Raw genomic sequence first — 20,734 nt, 5'->3', positions numbered from 1 at the left:
TTGCAGCTTTGCATGAAGGGTAACAGAAGGAAGAGGGAGCAATTCCAAGTTGTAAATGGCCTCAGTCATTTCTCTTAGCTCCAGGTGGTACAACGGAAAAGAGGAAAAGTTTAATAATTTTGAGCATAAATTGTAGAAAGAAACAAACACTCCACTGCAGACAACAATTTGAATGTCAGAGCAGCCACTGGAAGAACACAAAACCACCGAAATGGGAGTTCCTCTTACTTCCAGGATCTTTATCACTATGATGAAAGACCACAAGTTATCTAACCAGGCCTGTGGCAGATTAAACCACAACCCCACTCTGTGGCAGACAGGATCCACATCCATTTAATCCCATGTGATTGTAATAATGCATAGGGACCAGTTATTTGCCAGTAATTTTCTGAAGAGCAAAGCTGAATACAGTTTAAAGTGGAACTGATCAGGCATCATTGATTCTGCTCTTAAATGAATGTTGTAATTAGAGGATTATTGAATTAAAACCAGACAGCCAAAAGGTAGTTAAAGATCGCACAAAAATCTAAAGAATGCCACTGTAATATTATACAAGGTCTAAAGTCCAGCCCTACAAGGAAATATATTGATTTTTGAACAAACTTCTCTGTCCAGCAGCTCACATGGCAGATACATCACCTAATGGAGAATTGAGTAACTTAAAGTCAGGCACAAAACCCATTTTCTACAATGCACTTACTTGCTGGTGTCTAGGAAGTGCAGGCTTGGATCTCTAGGCCAACAGTTTTTTTCCATTTAAGTATTTGCCATCTCTTTTCCAGAACACACACACAGCCTAGATGTGGCTATCAGGAAAGAACAAAAACCAGTAAAATAGAAAAAAAGATTTTAAAAGACCCAAAAAAATACCAGAAATACTCAGGTCAGGCCACATCTGTGGGAAGAGAAACAGAGTTAACATTTCAGGTTAAAGACCTTTTGTTCTGACAAAGGGTTTTCAACTTGAAAGGACAAAGACCTGGCTTGCTTGTCGTACCATGACAGTCAAACAGATTGATAGTATTAACTTCTGGGAGGCTGTGCATCAGAAAGTCATCTGCATACAACTGCGTATCCCAACTTCAGCTGGGACTAAGAACTCATGGTTTTCCTTAGTACCCCGATTGTTCTTCAGTTGAGGTGTGACGAGAATTATGGAGGCAGTGGAACTGCTTTCAGCTCTCCCAAACTGGAAAAAAAAGTTTACCCAACGTCAAGTTCAACTCAAGAAGTTCTGTCGTATGTGAGCAGCCCATGAGGAGAGCAGCAGCCACAGCTCTGATGCTCTCCAATGGTTGAACAACCTGCTGAGGTTCACATGTACAAGATAGTAAGTATTCAGCATCATCATTCCACTGATACTCACACACAGTAGCTTCATTTCTGCAGTTTCACCCCTATTTAAAATTTAAATTGTGAAGTACAAGTTCCAGAGTGAGAACTGACAATTTTAACACTCCAGTTGCCAAATGAACTATGTTTCCCATCTTGTGCTTTAATTTAGATTTCTAACATCTACAATCATCAGCCTTCAGGAGTTGAGAGGTGTATTAAAAATCTATTGTATGTCAAGGGCTGAAAAGGAAGTTAGTCTTTGGGTTTGTCTTTGTCAAGTGTAACTCCACCTCCAAAAGCCTGTAATAAAATCCAGCAGCAAGCTTAAAACTCACCAGCCATAAAGGCTTTATTAATGGAAATTCAATCTGCCTAGTACCTTAGCATACACAATGAGCGTTTAACCAGTCATGCAAGGAGTCTTACAAATACTTCACTAGATTTTCAGACAACAAATTGTTTACATCAATTTGACAAAGCCTGTAGTTTGGGATTATTGAAATCCAAGAGCACAACGAGTTAAACCTGCAATGAAATAGGAGTTCCATCTTGGATTCATATCGACAACTAGCATTCCATAATGGCAGCAGAGAATCACAAATCATCCTGTCCCCGTCTAATCTCCACAAACCATGAGGTGTAATCACACTCTGCTGGTCACTCACCTCACAAATGAATTTTTAAAAAATTTTTTTTATCCCAATGGAAATAATGAATTGCCATTTAGTCTATTATCCTTCGTAACCTCAAGACCCTATCTTTTTATGAAGTAAAAACTTATAACCACACAGAAGGAATCCAAAGGGCCCTTTGGATCCATGTGGGGTCCTGGGAGAGCAAACCAATTCCTTTATTTCCCTGTACCCCTGCAACTTATTTACTCTCACACATGCCCATTAATTGCCCTTTAATTTTATTTGCTATTAAGGTACCCTGAAGGGTAATCTACAGATCGACCGACCAGCACACCTTTGAGACGTAGGAGGAAACCAAAGCATCTGGTCGTAGAGAAATGTGGATGCTGTCCATGTGGAATATGCAGAGTCAAGATCAAACTCAAGTCCCTGGAGTTGAGATACAGCAGCACCAACTGCTGTGCAACTGTACCGCCCCTATATTTAGCTGATCATTTATGTACTTAGCCTTAGTGAACATATTCACTAAATATGGAATACAGAACGTTCTGCGACCACTTCAAATAGCAAGTACTGCATTGGTCAGAATTAGTTTTCAAATTCACCCAAATACATGCTTTAACTTTAGGAAAACTGCTCTTGCTGGCTTGGATAGTTTACCCTGCCTGCCATTTTCAGAGAGGAACGTTAGCTGCAGCTGCTGGTAGCAATCTTGCCTCCAAGGTGCCTACAAGTTCCAAGTACCACTCCAGAGATGAGCACAAAAATATCAATATACTACTGAGGGTGCCCTGAACTCTTAGGAGATGCTGTCTTTGCAATGCTTCTTCTCCCATATGTTAGTTGTACATGTCTAATGTTAGTTAGATAATAAAGAGCCCAGTATGAAATTTTTACCCATTTAAGATCCTACAAAAGCACAGAAACAGTGATCCTATCATGTGTTTATGTTATGGTTTAAGGGTTAAATAATGGCCAGAATTGTGAAAAGAACTTTGTTATTCTTTGAAATAATGCCATGGAATGTCTTAAATCCACCAGAGAGCATTAAAAAGGTTGTGGTTCATTGTCTCTACACCTTGCTCAAGTAATACTCCCTCAGTTCTGCATTGGGAAACCAGCCTAGATTTTAAAGGTTTGAACACAGAACCATTCAAGTCAAACCGGAGCACTACTCACAAAGCCATGGCCGACACTTCTGTCCCAAGACGATAGGCAGAATAAGTAGGTCAAAGTGTTGAGTTACAAGTGGAACTTTCACTGCAAGAGCTGGCCTTTTAAACTATACCAAACTGAAGAACCACACCAAATTAAAGTATAAGTAAAAAGCACGCAAACCATTCTTTCATTTTAACAGTAAACACAGCATCCTCGTTGTGTCCAGATATCAGTTTTCCCAATAACAAAGTGAAGGCCCATAGGAAACCTGCAGTTCAATGAGCCACACAGTTCCTCTCAAGAATTCAGCCATCAGAAAATTCAAGAAAATGGAGCTTTTCAGCTGAGTATCGCCAGAGAAAATCTTGAAGGTGGCAAAGGCTAATAAAAGGTAAAATAGGCAAAAACTAAAGAAAGGGAAATAACTAATTACACAATTTCTTGCAGAACTGCTTGATGCCTCAAGTATTTTCTGAAGTAACCTCACCATTGCAAGATAGGTAATTTACACACAGCAACATTCTACAAAGAGCAATTAGATAGTTGAACAAATTAAAAGAAATGAGACAAAGTTTGTGCAGGTTGCTAGAAGAATTCTCCAACTTCTTTCAGATAAGTAGCACAAGAATGACATCTGGGTAAAAGGTCCTTAGTTTTAACACCTTATTTGGGAAAAAGACAACTCATGCAATATAGCAATCACCAAGTTCTCTGGTGTCAGATATTGATACTGTCTTGAAAGAAGACATTGAGCAAGACCAATACTTGTCTTATACAGAGCAGTTGTGGGGAAATTCTTGCTAAGAGTGATATGCCACAGTACCTTGCAGATAACCTGGCAGAGCTGTGGCTCAATGACGAGAAGGTTGATTCCTGATGTCCTGCCTACTAAGTCATCAATCTACGCCTTACTTGGTCAATATCCAATACGTACCTGAGATCTTACTGTGCTTGTTTATGTTACAACTACATACAATACTTAAGATTTTATACAAATGCTCTGTTACTTTAAGATATTTGAAAATAGTCACCAAGGCCCAGCACTATGCTTGTGTCAAGGTAGTGTTAGCCATCCACTTTAAGGATTCTGCAACTCCAACCAAAATAATAATAAACTGGCATCCAAATGGAATTCTGATTTTCCTTCTGTCTGAGCAAGTGATCTGTTGCCCTTGGAATCCACCAAGATATTAATCAAATAGTAGAGTAGGTGGGGGAGAAAGGGATTCCATCAAAAGGCAAGGTCATAGAGTCAGAGCTGTGCAGCACAGAAACAGGCCCTTCAGCCCAACATCCATGCCAACCACAATACCTATCTACACTGATCCCACTTGCCTACATTCAGCTCATATCCCTCTGCTCCCTTCATTCCACGTTCTTGTCCAAACATATTTTAAGTGTTGTAATTATATCTGCCTCTACCACCCCCTTCGTCAGCTTGTTCCATATAACCACCACCCTCTGAGATAAACTTGCTCTTCATATCTCCAAGGTTTACCCAAACAAACGTTAGATACGAAGAAAATGTTGCTATCACAGATAAAATAAAATTTAATACCTTTAATGTAGCAGCATTATCACAAGGCATCTCACAGTTAAGTTTTTGAACAAAGAAACAAGGAAACACGGGCTGATGACTGATCAAAGGGACATGTTTTAAGGAGCATCTTAAAAAGTGAAAATGAGAGAAGATACTGTAAAGTTTGAGTTAATTTCACAATTTGGGGTTTTTCTAGCTGAAGGCACATTTCCTAATGGAGATATTAAAGCTGGAGTTTCCAAGTACTCAGAATGAGGGGTTGAGATATCTGCAAGCGTTGAGTAACTACGATAATTTAAAAAATTTTAAAAGGCTGTAGGTCTTCAAGTCAAGCAGGTCAGCAAAACACAGGTAATAGGTGAACAGGATGATGTAAATTAGGTCACAGGAAGCAATTTTTTGGATATACTCAAGTTTATGGAGGACAAACTGGTTGGAAATGCATTGGTAAAATCATGCCTTGAGGTAACAGAGACACTGATCAGGAGCAGATAAGAAGTAATATGACTCTGGGTGCTGTTACAGAGTTTGCATGGGAGGTCCATTCAGAAAAATGATTGGAATCCCCTACTCATCTTGAGCCCCAAGGCTCGAAGACGACTTTCTTCCACACTGATTGTATGGGAACTAGACTCTTCCACAGATGGGACAGGGGATAGGAAAGGTAGTTTGTGAGATGGCCCACTCCTTCTGCTACTTATACACCAAGGTTCTAAATACCATCCTGACTGCTTCTTTCCCCTAGAGTGGTCATGGGACAGAGATTGCTAGAAATCAATGGGGATGTTACATGCCTATAGGGAGACACTGAACACATACTTGGATCTTTTCCTCTCTCCATTTTGTAACCTGTTCCCTTTACAGAGCTTGGAACAGCCTGTCTGTTTGGGAACATCATGCTGAGTATGCAAATAATGTGGCTTGCCCAGCTGAGTGCAACTAGGGCTTCAATGCTAGGTATGTTGGCCTGAGACATGGCACTCTCATTGGTTCAGGTAAATCAAGAGGGTTTTGCAGAAACAATGCTGGTGGTATTTCCTTCTCCCACCATCCCACCCCCCGCGTCTTGAAATACCTGATGTAGGCAACCCAGGTCTCAGAAGCATTAACCAGGGCAGAGATCATTGCCACCTGTACAACCATGAGTCTTGCTCTCATCAGGAGCTGGCATACACGCAATGAGAACTTTATAATTTCATGTAGAAATGAGTAGTGTATTCATGGCATATTTGATTGTATCTTTCAGAAGGCCCACTTCAAATTATGAATCCAAAGATGACAACTTTCATTTATACAATTCCTTTCAATCTATAGACAAGAAGCTATCGTTCCCCAAATGATCATGCCTTGTCCTAGACATTTCCACTCACCTGAATACCTCATTTCCAGTTCTTACTTTCAATATTCAAAGATCAAATCAGAAGTTTTACAGACGTCCACATTTCACAGGAATTTTGGCTTTTAATTAAGAACTGCACCTGTAATTCCAATCTAAAGAATGCCCCAATGCAGTCCTTCAGTTATTATTTTAAAGAGGAAAGGCACTGAGGAAAGTTGGTGGTGTTGTGGATGGTGAGGAAAGTTGTCCACAGCTACAGCACGATACAGATCGGATGGAAGGTTGGTCAGAGCATTAGCAGATGAGAATTTAATCCTGAAAAGCGCGAAGCAATGCATTTTGGGAAGTCAAATAGGGGCAGGACATTGTACATAGTCAACAATATAGTAAGGAATGGTGATGAACAGAGGGAACTTGGGGTTCATGTCCATTGTTCCTTAAAAGTAGCAACACAGGTAAGGTAGTGAAGACATACTGCATGCTTGTTTTCATAGGTCAGGGCAGGGAATATAAAAATTAGAATGTTATGTTGCAATTTTACAAAACACTGGTTAAACCGACCTTGAAGTATTGTATGCAGTTCTGGTTGCCACACCACAGGAAGGATGTGATTGCACTGTAGATTGCAGAGGAGATTCACCAGGATGTTGCCTGGATTGGAGGACTTTGCTTAAGGGGGGAGACTGGAGAAGCTGGACTAATTTTCCTTGGAGCAAAGGCAGCAGACAGCCAGAATCTACACCCCGCCCCCACCCTCCCCCTCTCCCTCTCCAATGTTAGGTATATCAAAAATAAGAGGGCATAGGTTTAAGGTGAGAGGAAGGAGATTTGTGGGGAAAGTTTTTGTTCAGACATAGTGGTTGACATCCGAAACTCACTATCAAAGGAGGTGATGAAATCAAAAAAACAAATCACTACACTTTAGATGGACTGGACTAGGGAAAGCATAGAAGGATATGGACCTAATGCAGGCCAATGGGATGAGTGTAGTTGGACAAAATGGTTTTCCTGGATGTGATGGGCTGAAGGGCCTGTTTCTGTGCTACACGACTGACTGAAAAAGAGTCAGGATGCCAGCTGCCTACTTACTCGCTGACGTCAACCAACAGACAACAGTAAAAGCCATTCTCTGTGTGACTGCAAGCTTTAACTGGGTGAAGCAAGCAGACGTACCAGATTAATGCTGCACAAGGCCAGTCAATACTTTCCAAAGGCAACATATGGAAGTTCCAAGTGCCATTCTTTCAAATTTGCAAAACACCTTGCACAGTTCAGTACATTGGTCAGTTGTAGTACAATTGCATTTTTGCCTTGTTCTTTTGAAATGATTTAATCTTTTTGCTGAGGTATGAGAGAGTTAACACTGCACGTGTGCTTTCAAAAGGCACTTGAAGAAGTGCCACTTATTAGCCTCGTCAGAATGGAATTCTGAATAGAAAGGGACAGTAGTACTATAGAATCATAGAACAGTACAACACAATACAGGCCCTTCGGCCCACAATGTTGTGCCGACCTTTAAACCTCACCTAAGACTATCTAACCCCTTCCTCCCACATATCACTATTTTAAATTTCAACATATGCTTATCTAGCAATCTCCTGAATTTGACCAACATGCCTGCCTCCACCACCACCCCAGGCAGCGCATTCCATGCCCCAACCACTCTCTGGGTAAAAAACCTCCCTCTGATATCTCCCTTGAACTTCCCACCCACTACTTTAAAGCTATGCTCTCTTGTATTGAGCATTGGTGCCCTGGGAAAGAAGTGGTGGCTGTCCACTCTATCTATTCCTCTCAATATTTTGTACAACTCTCATGTATCAGGTCTCCTCTCATCCTCCTCTCCAAAGAGTAAAGCCCTAGCTCCCTTAGTCTCTCCTCATAATGCATAATCTCCAAACCAGGCAGCATCCTGGTAAATCTTCTCTGCACCCTTTCCTAAGCTTCCACATCCTTCCTATAATGAGGCAACCAGAACTGGACACAGTACTCCAAGTGTGGTCTAACCCAGAGTTCTGTAGAGCTGCATCATTACCTTGCATCATTACTTGATCCCACGACTTATGAATGCTAACATCGCATAAGCTTTCTTACTACCCTATCCACCTGTGAGGCAACTATGGATAAAAAGTTTTAAGATTGGGAAACTAATGCTGAACAATTGCCCCTCAGTCTGCACAAAGATGTACAGTGGTGAAACCTCAGTGATACCAGGATCATGGCTATTTTCTTCTTAATAAATGTTAATAATTTGGACTTGGGATACACTGAATTTCAAAATTCGCATTTGTAAATAGTGCAGGATAGGCTGGAGAGGTTCAAACAAAAAACATGCAAACAACATCCTGGACTTAGACTTTATTTATAAATGGGCATCGAGTACAAGAGTAAGGAGGTCACATTGAACTTTTATAAACATCAGTCCAGCCACCACGAGAGTATTGTGTTGAATTTGTAGTACTTTATTTGAGGAAGGACACAAAGGCCACAGAGAGTGCAGATAAAAGTCAGAGATTTGGAAAGCACAGAAGTGGCGCTTGGCCCACTGTTTATAATGCCGACCCTTTTGTCCATCTACATTAATCCAATCTGCCAGCATTAGGTCCATATCTTTCTATGCCTTGCCCAATTAAATAGCTGTCTAATTGCATCTTAAACATAGCTACAGTATCCATCTCCACCACCTCCTTTGGCAATAGGTTTAAGATATCAACCAATGTCAAAGAACTTACCCTTAAATTTCATTTAAATCTGTTTCCTTTTACTTGTACCTACAACCTTCTTGTTTTTGATACAGCCACTTTGGGAAAAGATTCTGACTATCTACCTCATCTCTGCCCCTTATAATTTTGTACACTTCTATCAGGTTACCTTCAGTCATCTTCACTCCAGGGAAAACAGAATCAGGTTTATTATCACTGACAAATGTCCTGAAATTTGTTGTTTTGCAGCAGCAGTACAGTGCAAGACGTAAAAATTACTACAAGTTACCAAATAAATAAAACGAAAGAGGAATAACGAGATAGTATTCATCAACTGTTCAGAAATCTGATGGCGGAGGGGAAGAAGCTTTCCCTAAATCAAGCCAAGCCTATCCAATCTCGCCACACAAGTAAAGGCCTTCAATCCAGACAACATACTGGTGATTTTCCTCCAGACTCTCCAGCACAATCACAGCCTCCTTATAGTGTGGTGACACTGTACAAAATACTCCAAGTGCAGTTTAGCCAGTGTTTTGTAAAAGTGCAACACAACATCCCAACTGTTACATTCTATGCCCTGAACTATGATGTCATACACCACCTTCACTACACTCGCCACATGTTGCCTGGGAACTTGAACCCCAAGGACCCTTTGCTCATCGACATTCCTCAGCACCCTACAATGTATTGTACATGTTGTACCCCTAATTGACATTCCAAAATGCTTCACTTCACATTGTCAAGATTAAATTCCACCTACCAATACTCCAACCAACTTTCCATCCAATTCACATCCTGCTGTAGCCTTCAACAACCTTAATTTGCAAACATTAATCTCTCCCACATTCACATCCAAATTGTTAATATATTTCACAAATGGTGTTCCAGCATTGATCCCTGCAGTACACAACTGGTCACAGACTTCTATTCAGAAGATCCTTCCAACACTACCCTCTACCTCCCATCACCAAGCCAATTTTGGATCTAATGAGCCAACCTGCCTTGGGTTCAATGTGCCTTAACCTTCTGGACCAGCCAGTCATGTGGGACCTTGAAAAATTCCTTAGTAAAGTCCATGTTAACATCATCTTCTGGCCTCCCTTTATCAATCTTCTTGGTTATCTCCCTGAAAAACTCAATCAATTCAGCAAGGCAATATTTTCCCAGCTCAAAGCCATGCTGATTATTCCTGATCAGCCCCTGCTTTACCGAAAATTACAGAAGTCCTTTAGGTTTTTTTCTCATAATCTCCTCATCACTGATGCAAGGTTCATCAACCTGTAATTAGCTGGCTCATCCCTGCTGCCCTTCTTAAATAAAGGAACATTAGCTATACTCCAGCCTTCTGCCACCTCACCTGTGGCTAACAAAGATGCAAAAGTCTCTGACAGGCCTCAGCTTTCCCCTTCCTTGCTTCCAGTACATCTCATCCAGCCCAAAGGATTTATCAACCCTTATGCGTCCCATGACATTTAACACCGTCTTAATGCTGAACCGCACCAGATTATCCATTTATCCACCCCAAACTCACAACCATCCATGTCCTTTTCCTTGGTGAATACAGATGAGAGGTATTCATTTAGCACCTTGCCCACACTGCCCAACTCCACATAGAATGATTCCAAAGATGAGGAGATTCAGTTGTATGGATATGCTCAGAGCAGAGGTCGAGATGAAATTTGATGCAAGTGCTCAAAACATTTTGGGTCTGGAGAAAATTAAAAAAGAGACAAAAGGATCAAGACAAGAGGTGACTGACAAGGGTCGAGAGTGACATTTGGAAAATCTCTTCCACACATTAAGGTGTCATGAATTTTAACACATTGTTATAAAAAAAGGGCTGTGGAAACAGATTCTAAACATATATTAGACAAGTATTTGGAAGTTTTAAAAAAAAAGTTCCTCAGCAAGGCTCAGAGGAAAGAACCAGGGAATAGATTGCTCTTATAAGAACGCACTACAGGCTTAATGAATTTCCTTGACTCTAAGCAATTCTATGATGCTGATAGAACAGATCTTCCACCCCAGCAGTTATGCTGGATTGTGGGATGACCAGACTCAAACAGCTTCCTCCCCACTGCAATCAGACTTCTGAACCAATCATCTCTTTTGCAGCCCCTTCCCAGTTGCGCTTTCACATTTGCAGACTCTTAAATCTACCCCTCTTGGTTATTCCATTGTCACTTTAGCATTTCTTTTTTCACTACTTTAGATTGCACTGCTATCTTTGCACCATCCTGTTCTTTTGCACACTATTTATCATTTCCACGTATATTGTTTACTCTGCAAATTTCACTCATTTCATTACACCCTGGTGTATACGACAATAAATTAATCTGAATCCAAACCTGATCTTGGAAGACCTGCCATCCAGAGGTAGCACTGGCCCAAGTCAGTGGCAGTATCTACTGCTAAGCCAGCACTGGTACTGGTTATCCTTGTGCTACCCCGGTTAATTCCACATCAGGGGAGCATGACCTTCCCAAGGCATCTTGGATTGGCACAAGCTGAGCTGGTGCTGGGTTAAACCTGGCATCAGCAGAACAGTCTCCCCTCAAATGAATGGGGAAAAACCAGCATGCTGGTAGAAAGGCATGCATTTATTCTTTTGTTAGCATAAATGATTTAAATTGACGTTTAGTCAGTTGTTTATTCTCCCCCCAAAAAAAGTGTTTTAAATGCAAGACACAAACTTTGTTACAAAAAAGGCAGTATTTTTATTTTAACTCGTCCCAAGTTTTAACTAGTACTTACGAATGTCAGATATTCAATCACCCCAACCACACCGATAGCTTTACCAGCCAGGGAGTCTTGGTGGGTGCAGCATAGACTCACAGACTATCAAAAGGGTTCCGTGAGGTGCAGTAGGCTGTCTGCACGAGACAGCCACATGTTGCACTAACCTATATTTAACTGCTGGGAGTCGGATTCTTATCGGAAGACTCGCCTGGGGCCATGATGGAGCAGACAATGGCACAACGGCCCGCAGACAATAGCAGATCTGGCCCATTAAAGAGGGAGAGCATTAACTCGTGTGATAAGCACACCATGTGATTACAACCAATTTAATAAACTACCCAACAATGAAAGTAAATTATGCTTAACATATGTTCACTTTCTGTGTAAGCATACCAGGTACACAAGTAATTAGGAAGGCAAATAGGATATTGGCCTTTACTGCAAGAGCAGTAGAATAAATCAGTAGGGAGATATTACTTCAACTGTGCATAGCCTTGAGACTACAACAAAAGTTCTGCATGCAGTTTTGTCACTTGAAATGCCATAAAGAGAGACTTGCCAATGGAGAAGTGATTCACTATATTGATTCCTGGGTGAAAGACCATCTTGAGGGAAGACACCAGCTTGTATGTCTTGACATTTTTTGCAATGAAGGTTTGAGGAGTTTGCTACCTTTGAAGACTGCGCATAGTGTGAAGGTACAGTAATGGGTTATTTGGTCAAGTTCTGACAGTTTATCCTGACACTGCCCCCTGTTCCAGAGAGAAGATTCAGCAGAATGGGCTTAAGCTCATTAGAGTTTAGAAGAACGAGAAGTCATCTTATTAAAATAAAGGACCCTGAAGAGATTGACAAGATAGATGCTGAGATGATGTTCCACTGATGGAGGAATCTAGTATGAGGCAGCAGTATCAGGATAATTGGTCACCCATTTAAGATTGAGACGAGAAGCAATTTCTTCTCTCAACATACAGAGCTGTGGATACCGAGTCACTGGGTATATTCAAGGCTGAGGTAATTTTTTGGACTACAATCCCCAGGTCCATACAGTTAGGGCATTTCAGTTAGAGGTCTCCAACACAGTTCGGTAGTGTAGCGATTAGCGTAATGCTTTACAACGCCAGCGACCCGGGTTCAATTCCGGCCACCGTGTGTAAGGAGTTTGTACGTTCCCCCCTTGTCTGCATGGGTTTCCTCTGGGTGCTCTGGTTTCCTCCCACATTCCAAAAACGTACAGGTTAAGAAGTTGTGGGCATGCTATGTTGGCGCCGGAAGAGTGGCGACACTTGCAGGCTGCCCCCAGAACACTATGCAAAGATGCATTTCACTGTGTGTTTCCATGTACATGTAACTAATAAAGATACCTTATAAACTCTTATAATTAACCTCAGATACAAATGGAGGCAAGAGTGAGCCCAAGCCCCTCCACATGCTCATCTCTTGTGATTTTTCATGGAATTGTGAAGTATGGAGGTGAGACTCGGGTGCTAGTTTCGTACTGTGGATTGCCCAACCAATCCTTACTCTATCAGTTGATGTGAAGATTCAATCAAGACATCAGAGGGCAGCTGTCACTTGTGGTACTGTCTTGCAATCAGTCCTTCGGGATCTTCTGGCAAGGTTTACGATTTAATTGGAAGGATATGTATAATTAGAAGATATAATCGTCAAATCACAAAAGTGCCTTACCTACTTAAAAATTTGACCAAGTAACCCATAGTATACTTGCAAACTGTACGCGATCTTCAAAGGTAGCAAACTCCTCATAAACCTTCATTGCAAAAAATGTCAAGACTTACAAGCTGGTGGCTCCAGCAAATAAGAGAATTGCTAAACTATTTTAAAACTAGAAATCAATGATATATACTGGTTTCAAATACAAGAAATAGACTATATGACAAATAAACCCTGCTCTGTCATTCAATAAAATCATGGCTTGTCCTTTGGTACTCTAATTTAGGATATCTTCAATCCATGTCTCCCTGTCTCCAAATATAGTTACCATACTTTGATTCCACTTCCCCACATTATCCATTCACAATCATCCTCCACAAAGACTTCTCCAATACAATTTTGTAACAAAGTCTGCCGTGAAACCCACGTTTACTATTAAGTTCTCAGCTGCTCCTAGACACTTCTTCTGGGAGTCCAAACCCAACCCTTTGCCAGCCCATCCACAATCAACAAGAATGTCTTCGTACAAAAACAGGTCAAGCAATTATTATCCAGGTAGATCACAGAAAAGCAGCATTCTGTGTCAATAGCCAAGGGAAAGTCTGTCCTACTTCTTCAATGAACAGCATGAGCCATAACCCCAAATGTAAACACACAAGAGGAAACAGCAACTGGGGCGAGCCTGTCCACAGGAAAGTTGATCACTTTTAAAGAGGACCCACTCTCAAATCTCGGTTGCCACAATTTATGCAACTATAGATTCTCACCTTTTTTTTGTGCCAGCTGATTAAGAAAATCACGAGGATCGTGCCAAAATAAAAACAACTCGCAGTGTTCCAACACCTGGGAAAGTCATATTTACCAAGAGCTCAGATGAAAGCCACTACGTAAAACAGAGGAGCTACCTCACATTTCTAGTATCAGATTTCTAAATTTTGTTTGTTTGTGAATTATACAAGAGAACTACTTTGCCAGGTTGCTGTTCTCTAAAATACAAAGATTCTTTTCTTAAGGCACATCTGATAGCCATACTGCAGTCCAGTATAATTAAGAAACTGACATCAGGAAGACCCCAAGCCAATTTCAGCCAGGAATCCTCCTTGTAGTCCAGTTCTGATGTAGGGTCTTTGACCTGAAACCGTCACTCTGCTTCTCTTCCCACAGATGCAGCCTGACTTGCTGAGTATATAAAACAGTACAGCACAGGAAGAGGCCCTTTGGCCCACAATGTCTGTGCCAACCACAATGCTGACTTAAACCGTACATCTGCCTGTTCAAGTGTCTGCCTAAATACCTCTTAAACACTGCCATCATATCTTCTTCCATCATTTTCCCTGGCAGTGCATTCACTCACCACTTTGTGTAAAAAGAAAACTTGCCTTGTCAATCCCCTTTAAAATTTCCCCCCTCTCACCTTAAAGCTATGCCCTCTAGTATTCAACATTTTCACTCTGGGGGAAAAAAAGACTCTGGCTATCTACCTCATCTCAATTTTATACTTCTATCAGTTCACCCCACAATATATATATTATTTTTATATATATGTATATATAAAATAATAATATTATTATTATATAGAAATTCTATTGTTCCTCCACATTGCAGTATTGACCAAGCTTTAAAGACCATGAAGTACTTTGGGGCTTCCTGAAAGCCCTAAAATAGCTGGAAGTCTTTATGGGAAAAGGAAATTAGCAGCCTGGAATCCTTCCAAAGAATTCCCAGTGAACCTTTTGGAAGAGTGCACGTGCCTTAGGAGAGCAAGATAAGCTGTGTTCTGCATACCTTGCTCATTACGGTAGAGTACTTGCCACTATTTCAGTCTTTCTTGGGTAAGCTGGAATATCATGAACCCTATTTTTAAGCATGATCCAGGAGTGGCAGTAGCAAGATCAATAAATAATTGATTGCCTGTCCTTAACTCCCATGGTAGGTGCAAGGGGTTGTGGTACCCAAATAAATAAAAGGAAAAAGAAAGACATCACTAAACACCACACCAGGATTGCCTTTCACATAAAAGAAAATGACACCATGGCCAATGAACCTGATTTACCTATGAAGACCCAATAGCTTATCATAGGCAAATGCCTTTAGAAATTAAGCGGAAGATTCAAAAGCCAGGTGTGGCATTTTAAACAAATATAAGATCATGTCACAATGAGCCATGGCTCATAAACAATGATCCCCCACCTCATACATCACAAAGACTACAGCTGACCACACCTGTTGAAAAGACCACAGTAAATGGTGACCACACACACAACTAATACAACCTTCAACATTTTTTTTACCTACAATGGCTAGCAACAGCCGGGAGGTGCAAAAGCAGCTACTTACTCAGATGAAGTTGGTGAAACTTCAGCTTTGCTTACTTTAGCAAGAAGCAACTCAGATAAAGTTTCTGTGGAGCCCTAACTTGGGTTCCTGTCTCCAGCCAGTATTACTAACAAAAGACCTTGCATAGTGACATCACAACAACTACTGCAGTCCTCCACCACCCCGGATGAGTCAGATAACCCAAAGAGTCACATAAGGAAAAACCACAGTCAATCCCACCAGACAGAAAAAAATCAGAACCTGATCTCAAAACAAAAGTCAAGTTTTTCATCTTCATGACAAACACCTTACACGAGAAGACTCCATCAGATCAGTCCACTGGCTGCTCATTTTCCACTCACTCACTAAATGCATGGTCAGAATACACGTTACAGCATTAATACAAGTCAATATCAATATTTATGAGAAAATGTAAAGATTGGAAGTCTCCCACATTGATCCCAAAATTTGACATCATATCATTTAATCCAATGGCCCCAGTTATAAGAAATCATCGTTCTGTGCAGATGATATCAAAGTCCATTATGCTATTATGGAAAATTCAAACTGAATTACAAATCAAGATCTCCAGAATAATTGCCTGAATACAACCTGACATATGCAGTAACTGCAAGCTAGTGATTGGTATTGGTTTATTATTGTCACTTGTACTGAGGTACAGTGAAAAGCTGCAGTTACATTGACTAAATGGTTAGCTCATAACTTATAAAGCCCATGAGTAAGGCCTGCAGGTCATGTTGAATGGTAATCTCACTTGCTCAATCTACAAGGCAAAGAGGTAGATAGTCCTTAAAAAAAAGTTTAGCACAATTACCACAGATGGGGGAGGGGAGAAGAAAGGGGAAAATAAAAAGAGGGATAGACACAATTACATTACACTAGTCGAGAGACACCAGAGCTTCATTCATCTCCCATAGTAATGTGTTCTGCTGAACTAAAAAGTGGGGGAATTTCAACCACTCTGTATTCCCATTTTTCCTGATGATGCAGCAGGAAGCTACACCTGCTCATAGAACAATCCCATTAATTACACCTGTAACCTATTCTTCCCACATTCCCATCATTTCTACCATCAACTTATACTCGGGGCAATTTTAGTGGCCACTTTACCTAACAACCTGCACTTCTTTGGGACATGGGAGGAAACTCATGTGGTCGCAGGGAGAGCACACAAACTGCACACAGACAGCACAAGAGGTCAGGATTGAACCCGGGTCACCGGAACAGCGAGGCAGCGACTCTATCAGCCACACCATTCTGCGCATGCACCAGACAGCGTTTTAAGACATTTGGTTAATCAGAAAATTCTGGACGGAATGACAAGATTTTAGCCTTGGTAGAGACAAAACACATCGCCTCAGCTGGGGCAGAAGCCCACGTTTAAGCTTCAGAACTCGAGCACATAACTCAGCTAATAGCTCAATGCACTACTGAAAAAATATAGGTTGAGGCATGTTGCCGCCTCTCAGGTGAATTGTGAAAACCAGATCTTTTGACTGCACACCCGAGAAGCTGAACAAATCTCGTGGTATGCTAGCTTGCATTTATCGCTCCACCATCATGTTAGATTACCTGGCCATTTATCTCAGTGCTACTTGTGAAATCATACTACTGGTAAACTGGTCATTGCATCCGCCTACAAAATAACACTTGTCAACACGTCAAAAGCCATGGGATGTAAAACACATTCAGGCATCCCAAGATAGGTGCAAACACAAGTTAGTTCTACCTTTTCAAATTATAACAGGATGTTTGCAGATCTTGTATTAATAGGCATAAATAATATTTTAGTTATGCACAGTCTGCCTGTTACTGATTCCACAACATGCATTTCAATAGTATGGCAAAGGTTTTGGAGCATTTTTCAGAAAACGGGAGAGCTGAGGTGCAGCAGGGGGTGAAGGAAAAGAATATCAAGGCAATGCAGAACAACATGGCATTCAAAGCACAGGGAAAGAGCACTGAAGAAGGGGGATTTGGTGGAAGAATTGCCACAGAATAAGGACTTATTGGAAGAAAGCAATCGATAGGACAAGTGGAATGGGGTATGAGGTGGGGTTGCAAATCAATATTAGGTAGAGAAATAATGACTATTTACCAATTATGAATAAAATTCTAGCAGAAAATAATCACACTGAAGCAGACTACGCAAGAAAACTCGATACAGTTGGTTATTGTGAATGTTTGAACTTCACTATATAGAGAAGGGGCAGGTGCAGTGCTAATATACACAGCCCCTTTGTGAATGGTGCATTCAACCTAAGGGGGGGGGGGGGGTGTGAAAGAAGGTTGTGGGATATCTATCTCCGCAACAGAAGAATCTCTTTGAAATGTAGAAAGACACAGTACTCCACATATCAAAAGAAAAAGCAAAATATCTCACCTAATAGCCAAAATGTTTTAAGAATAAAACACTGGAGCCCATGTGTTTATAATCTGCATTAAAAATATGCCCTAGTGGGGATAGCTGGGACAGTGTAAATAAAAGGATTATGTTTCAACGAAGATAAGTGTCTGTGGACATTCAGACAGGACACCAGTAGAAAAATAACAAAACTACCTGGCGGAACTCAAGCCATTTCTGCTTTGAAAGAGAGTCAACCAATCTTCCTAAAACAAATATTTTCAAATACAAAGCATATAAACCTCAACATTTATACTTAATCGGGTCTTTTAAAGAAAATATACGACCTAAGTAACAGCAGCAAAGTCTCCACTTACAAAAAAGCAAACTTGTCTCTACATTATGAAATATTACCCGATCAAGAGAAAGATCTGGACATTTCTTCTTTAACCCATCGTTATAAAAGTAACTAAATCAGGAAAATGGAGGCAAGCTCAGGATATTTCGCCCCAACGCAAAAACCGCCAACCGATCTTTTTTAAAAAAATAACCCCCCCCCCCAAAAAAAGGAGAGAAGCCAGGAATATTTTCGCTTCTAAAGCATCTTGCTGTGAGTAAAAGAAGAAAGGGGGTAGGGGGGCTAGAAATAAACGTGATTGAGAGATAATAATATGCAGCCCAGCTTTATAATGAAATCAACCCTGGCCTTTACTGGGGTTAAACTGGCACTTAATGTTATGTTGGATGGGGTGTTATTTTGGAAGGTTTTTTTTCTGGGGGGGGGGAGGAAGAGGAAGGTGGATGAGGATGAGAAGGGGGTCTGGGGTCCCCAGGCCTTTCTGGCTGCTTACACCCCCTTTCCCCAGGTGAGCCAACCTCCCTGGGCTGCACTTGTGCCGTGGATAGAGGTGGGGGGGAGTAGGAGGAGGAGGAGGAGGAGGAGGAGGGGGGGGGGGGTGGAAGGAGGGGGCGGGGGAAGAGACACCAGCCATCTTGTAACAAAATGGCGCCCGCCGCCGGGGCCCGCATCCCGGCGCCGCTCCGACATTCAAAAACTCCCCGAATAACCGTCCACCCGCCGGCCATCCGCCCGCAATACTCACCCAGGCTCGTTCTCTCGGGCCGTCACTCTGGGTATATCGATGCCAAACAATAAATAACACGACGCAAGAGTCCGGATGGAGACGGATCCTAACTCTCTCCGGCCTCCCTTTCCTTTTTTTTCCGCTCGCTCGTCCCCCCCTCCCCCGCCCCCACCTAAATTATAAAAAAATACCCGGCTGACTAACGGCCGCCGATGTTCCCGCTCATTAGCATAAATTATTCAGCCGCCTGACCAATCCTGCGCGGTCCCCGGACCTATATTATCCGAGCCCACCCACTGGAATGCCTATGGCAGTCATTATGTATGTTCGTGACGTCGGCATCTACTTATCATAGATTATGTCTGGTTAGTGGAGTGGGCGGGGCGAATGAATGCCAATGACTCACACTTGTACGCGAGGTGATACCGCAGTGCTGAAAGTGTGTGGTCAGCCAGCTCGTCGCCCCCTTTTGGTGGGAGGATAGGAGTGTTAATTGGCTAGGTCAATCATCTTCCCCATACTAGGGGAATACAAATATTGTCTTAAACAATCCTTAAAATGTAGTGGTTATAACCCATGGTATCATCATCCTCCTGGTCATAATGCTTAAAAGTGGCCCACACACTTGGTATTTCCTCATCACCATCCTGTAGGAGGTGGGTGGAGAGATTTTTTTTATTTAATGAATAGATAGCAGGTGGCAATAGGATAAGCAGGTAGGAAGAACATCCTTAATCATCATGAGCTCTAAATCCTGGAATTCCCTGCCCAATAACACTGCGGGAGTACCTTCACTGAAAAGACTATAACGGTTCAAGAAGATGGCTTAGCGCCAACTTTTTTCAGGGATATGGGACAGTTAGTCTGTATTATAGTTAATCCTTTTTCAGATCAAGTCTAGATCCAGCCTGACTGAGACTCTGTGAAACACAAGCTAAACCAACCACCCTTCCTCTATCAAAATGTTATGCATAGTAGTTTGAAACAAAGGGGACTTCATTCAAATCATCCAACAGTCCCTACAATATTCACAGGTACACAAGAAATCCTGCAGATGCTGGAATCTGGAGCAATACGCAAAAAGTGCTGAAGGAACTCAGCAGGTCGGGCAGCATCTATGGAGGGAAATAAACAGTCGACGTTTCAGGCCGAGACCCTTCATCAGGACTGGAAAGGAGGAGGGCAGAAGCCAGAATAAGAAGGTGGGGGGATGGGGAGGAACACACGCAGGCAGGTGACAGGTGAGTTCAGGTGATAGGTGAGTCCAGGTAATGGGGGGGAAGGTAGGTGGGTGGGGGGGGGGAAGATGTAATAAACTGAGAGCTGATAGGTAGAAGAGGCAAAGGGCAAAGAAGAAGGAATCCGGTAGGAGAGGGCAGTGGACCACAGAATAAAGGATGGAGGACGGGAGGAGAGGAGATGAGCAGGTGATCAAGGTGGGGGAAGGGGGCCACAGGAATAAGGGAAGACAAAGTGGGGGGGGTAGAAAACAAAGTGGTGGGGTTACAGGAAGTTAGAGAAATCAATGTTGAGGCCGTCAGGTTGGAGACTCCCAAGGCGGAATATGAGGTGTTGTTCCTCCAACCCTCGTCTGCCCTCAACGTGGCAGTAGAGGAGGCCATGGACAGACATGTCAGTATGGGAGTGGGATGTGGAATTGAAGTGGGTGGCCACCGGGAGGTCCTGGCTGCTTAGGTGGACAAAGTAATAGGGTGCCAGAGTTCTTCCCTTTGCCAGACTAATTCCTTGGATCAGGACTGACTATTGATGAGACGTAGGGTTAAATCAGCTTACATTCACAGGACTTTAGAAGAAAACTTCATAAAAACCTACAGGACTGCACAAG

General features: G+C 41.9%; 1 protein-coding gene across 6 annotated transcripts in view; it reads right to left on the bottom strand.

The window, feature by feature from the left end:
• Nucleotides 1-19,053, bottom strand: part of LOC127586138 (protein PRRC2A-like) — a 105,714-nt gene extending 86,661 nt beyond the window's left edge. For 5 of the 6 annotated variants that reach the window (XM_052043998.1, XM_052044002.1, XM_052044000.1 and 2 more), the window contains exon 1: nucleotides 18,907-19,053. The gene's annotated coding sequence lies outside the window, so the exon portion shown is untranslated. The remainder of the gene's footprint in view (nucleotides 1-18,906) is intronic. The other variant, XM_052043999.1, reaches the window with a different exon arrangement.
• Between the last annotated feature and the right edge of the window lie 1,681 nt (nucleotides 19,054-20,734).

This window comes from Pristis pectinata, chromosome 34 (assembly GCF_009764475.1).
Source record: "Pristis pectinata isolate sPriPec2 chromosome 34, sPriPec2.1.pri, whole genome shotgun sequence".
Taxonomy (NCBI): Eukaryota; Metazoa; Chordata; class Chondrichthyes; order Rhinopristiformes; family Pristidae; genus Pristis; species Pristis pectinata.
Note: the sequence above shows the minus strand (reverse complement) of the source record. Positions and strands in the feature narration are given on the sequence as shown.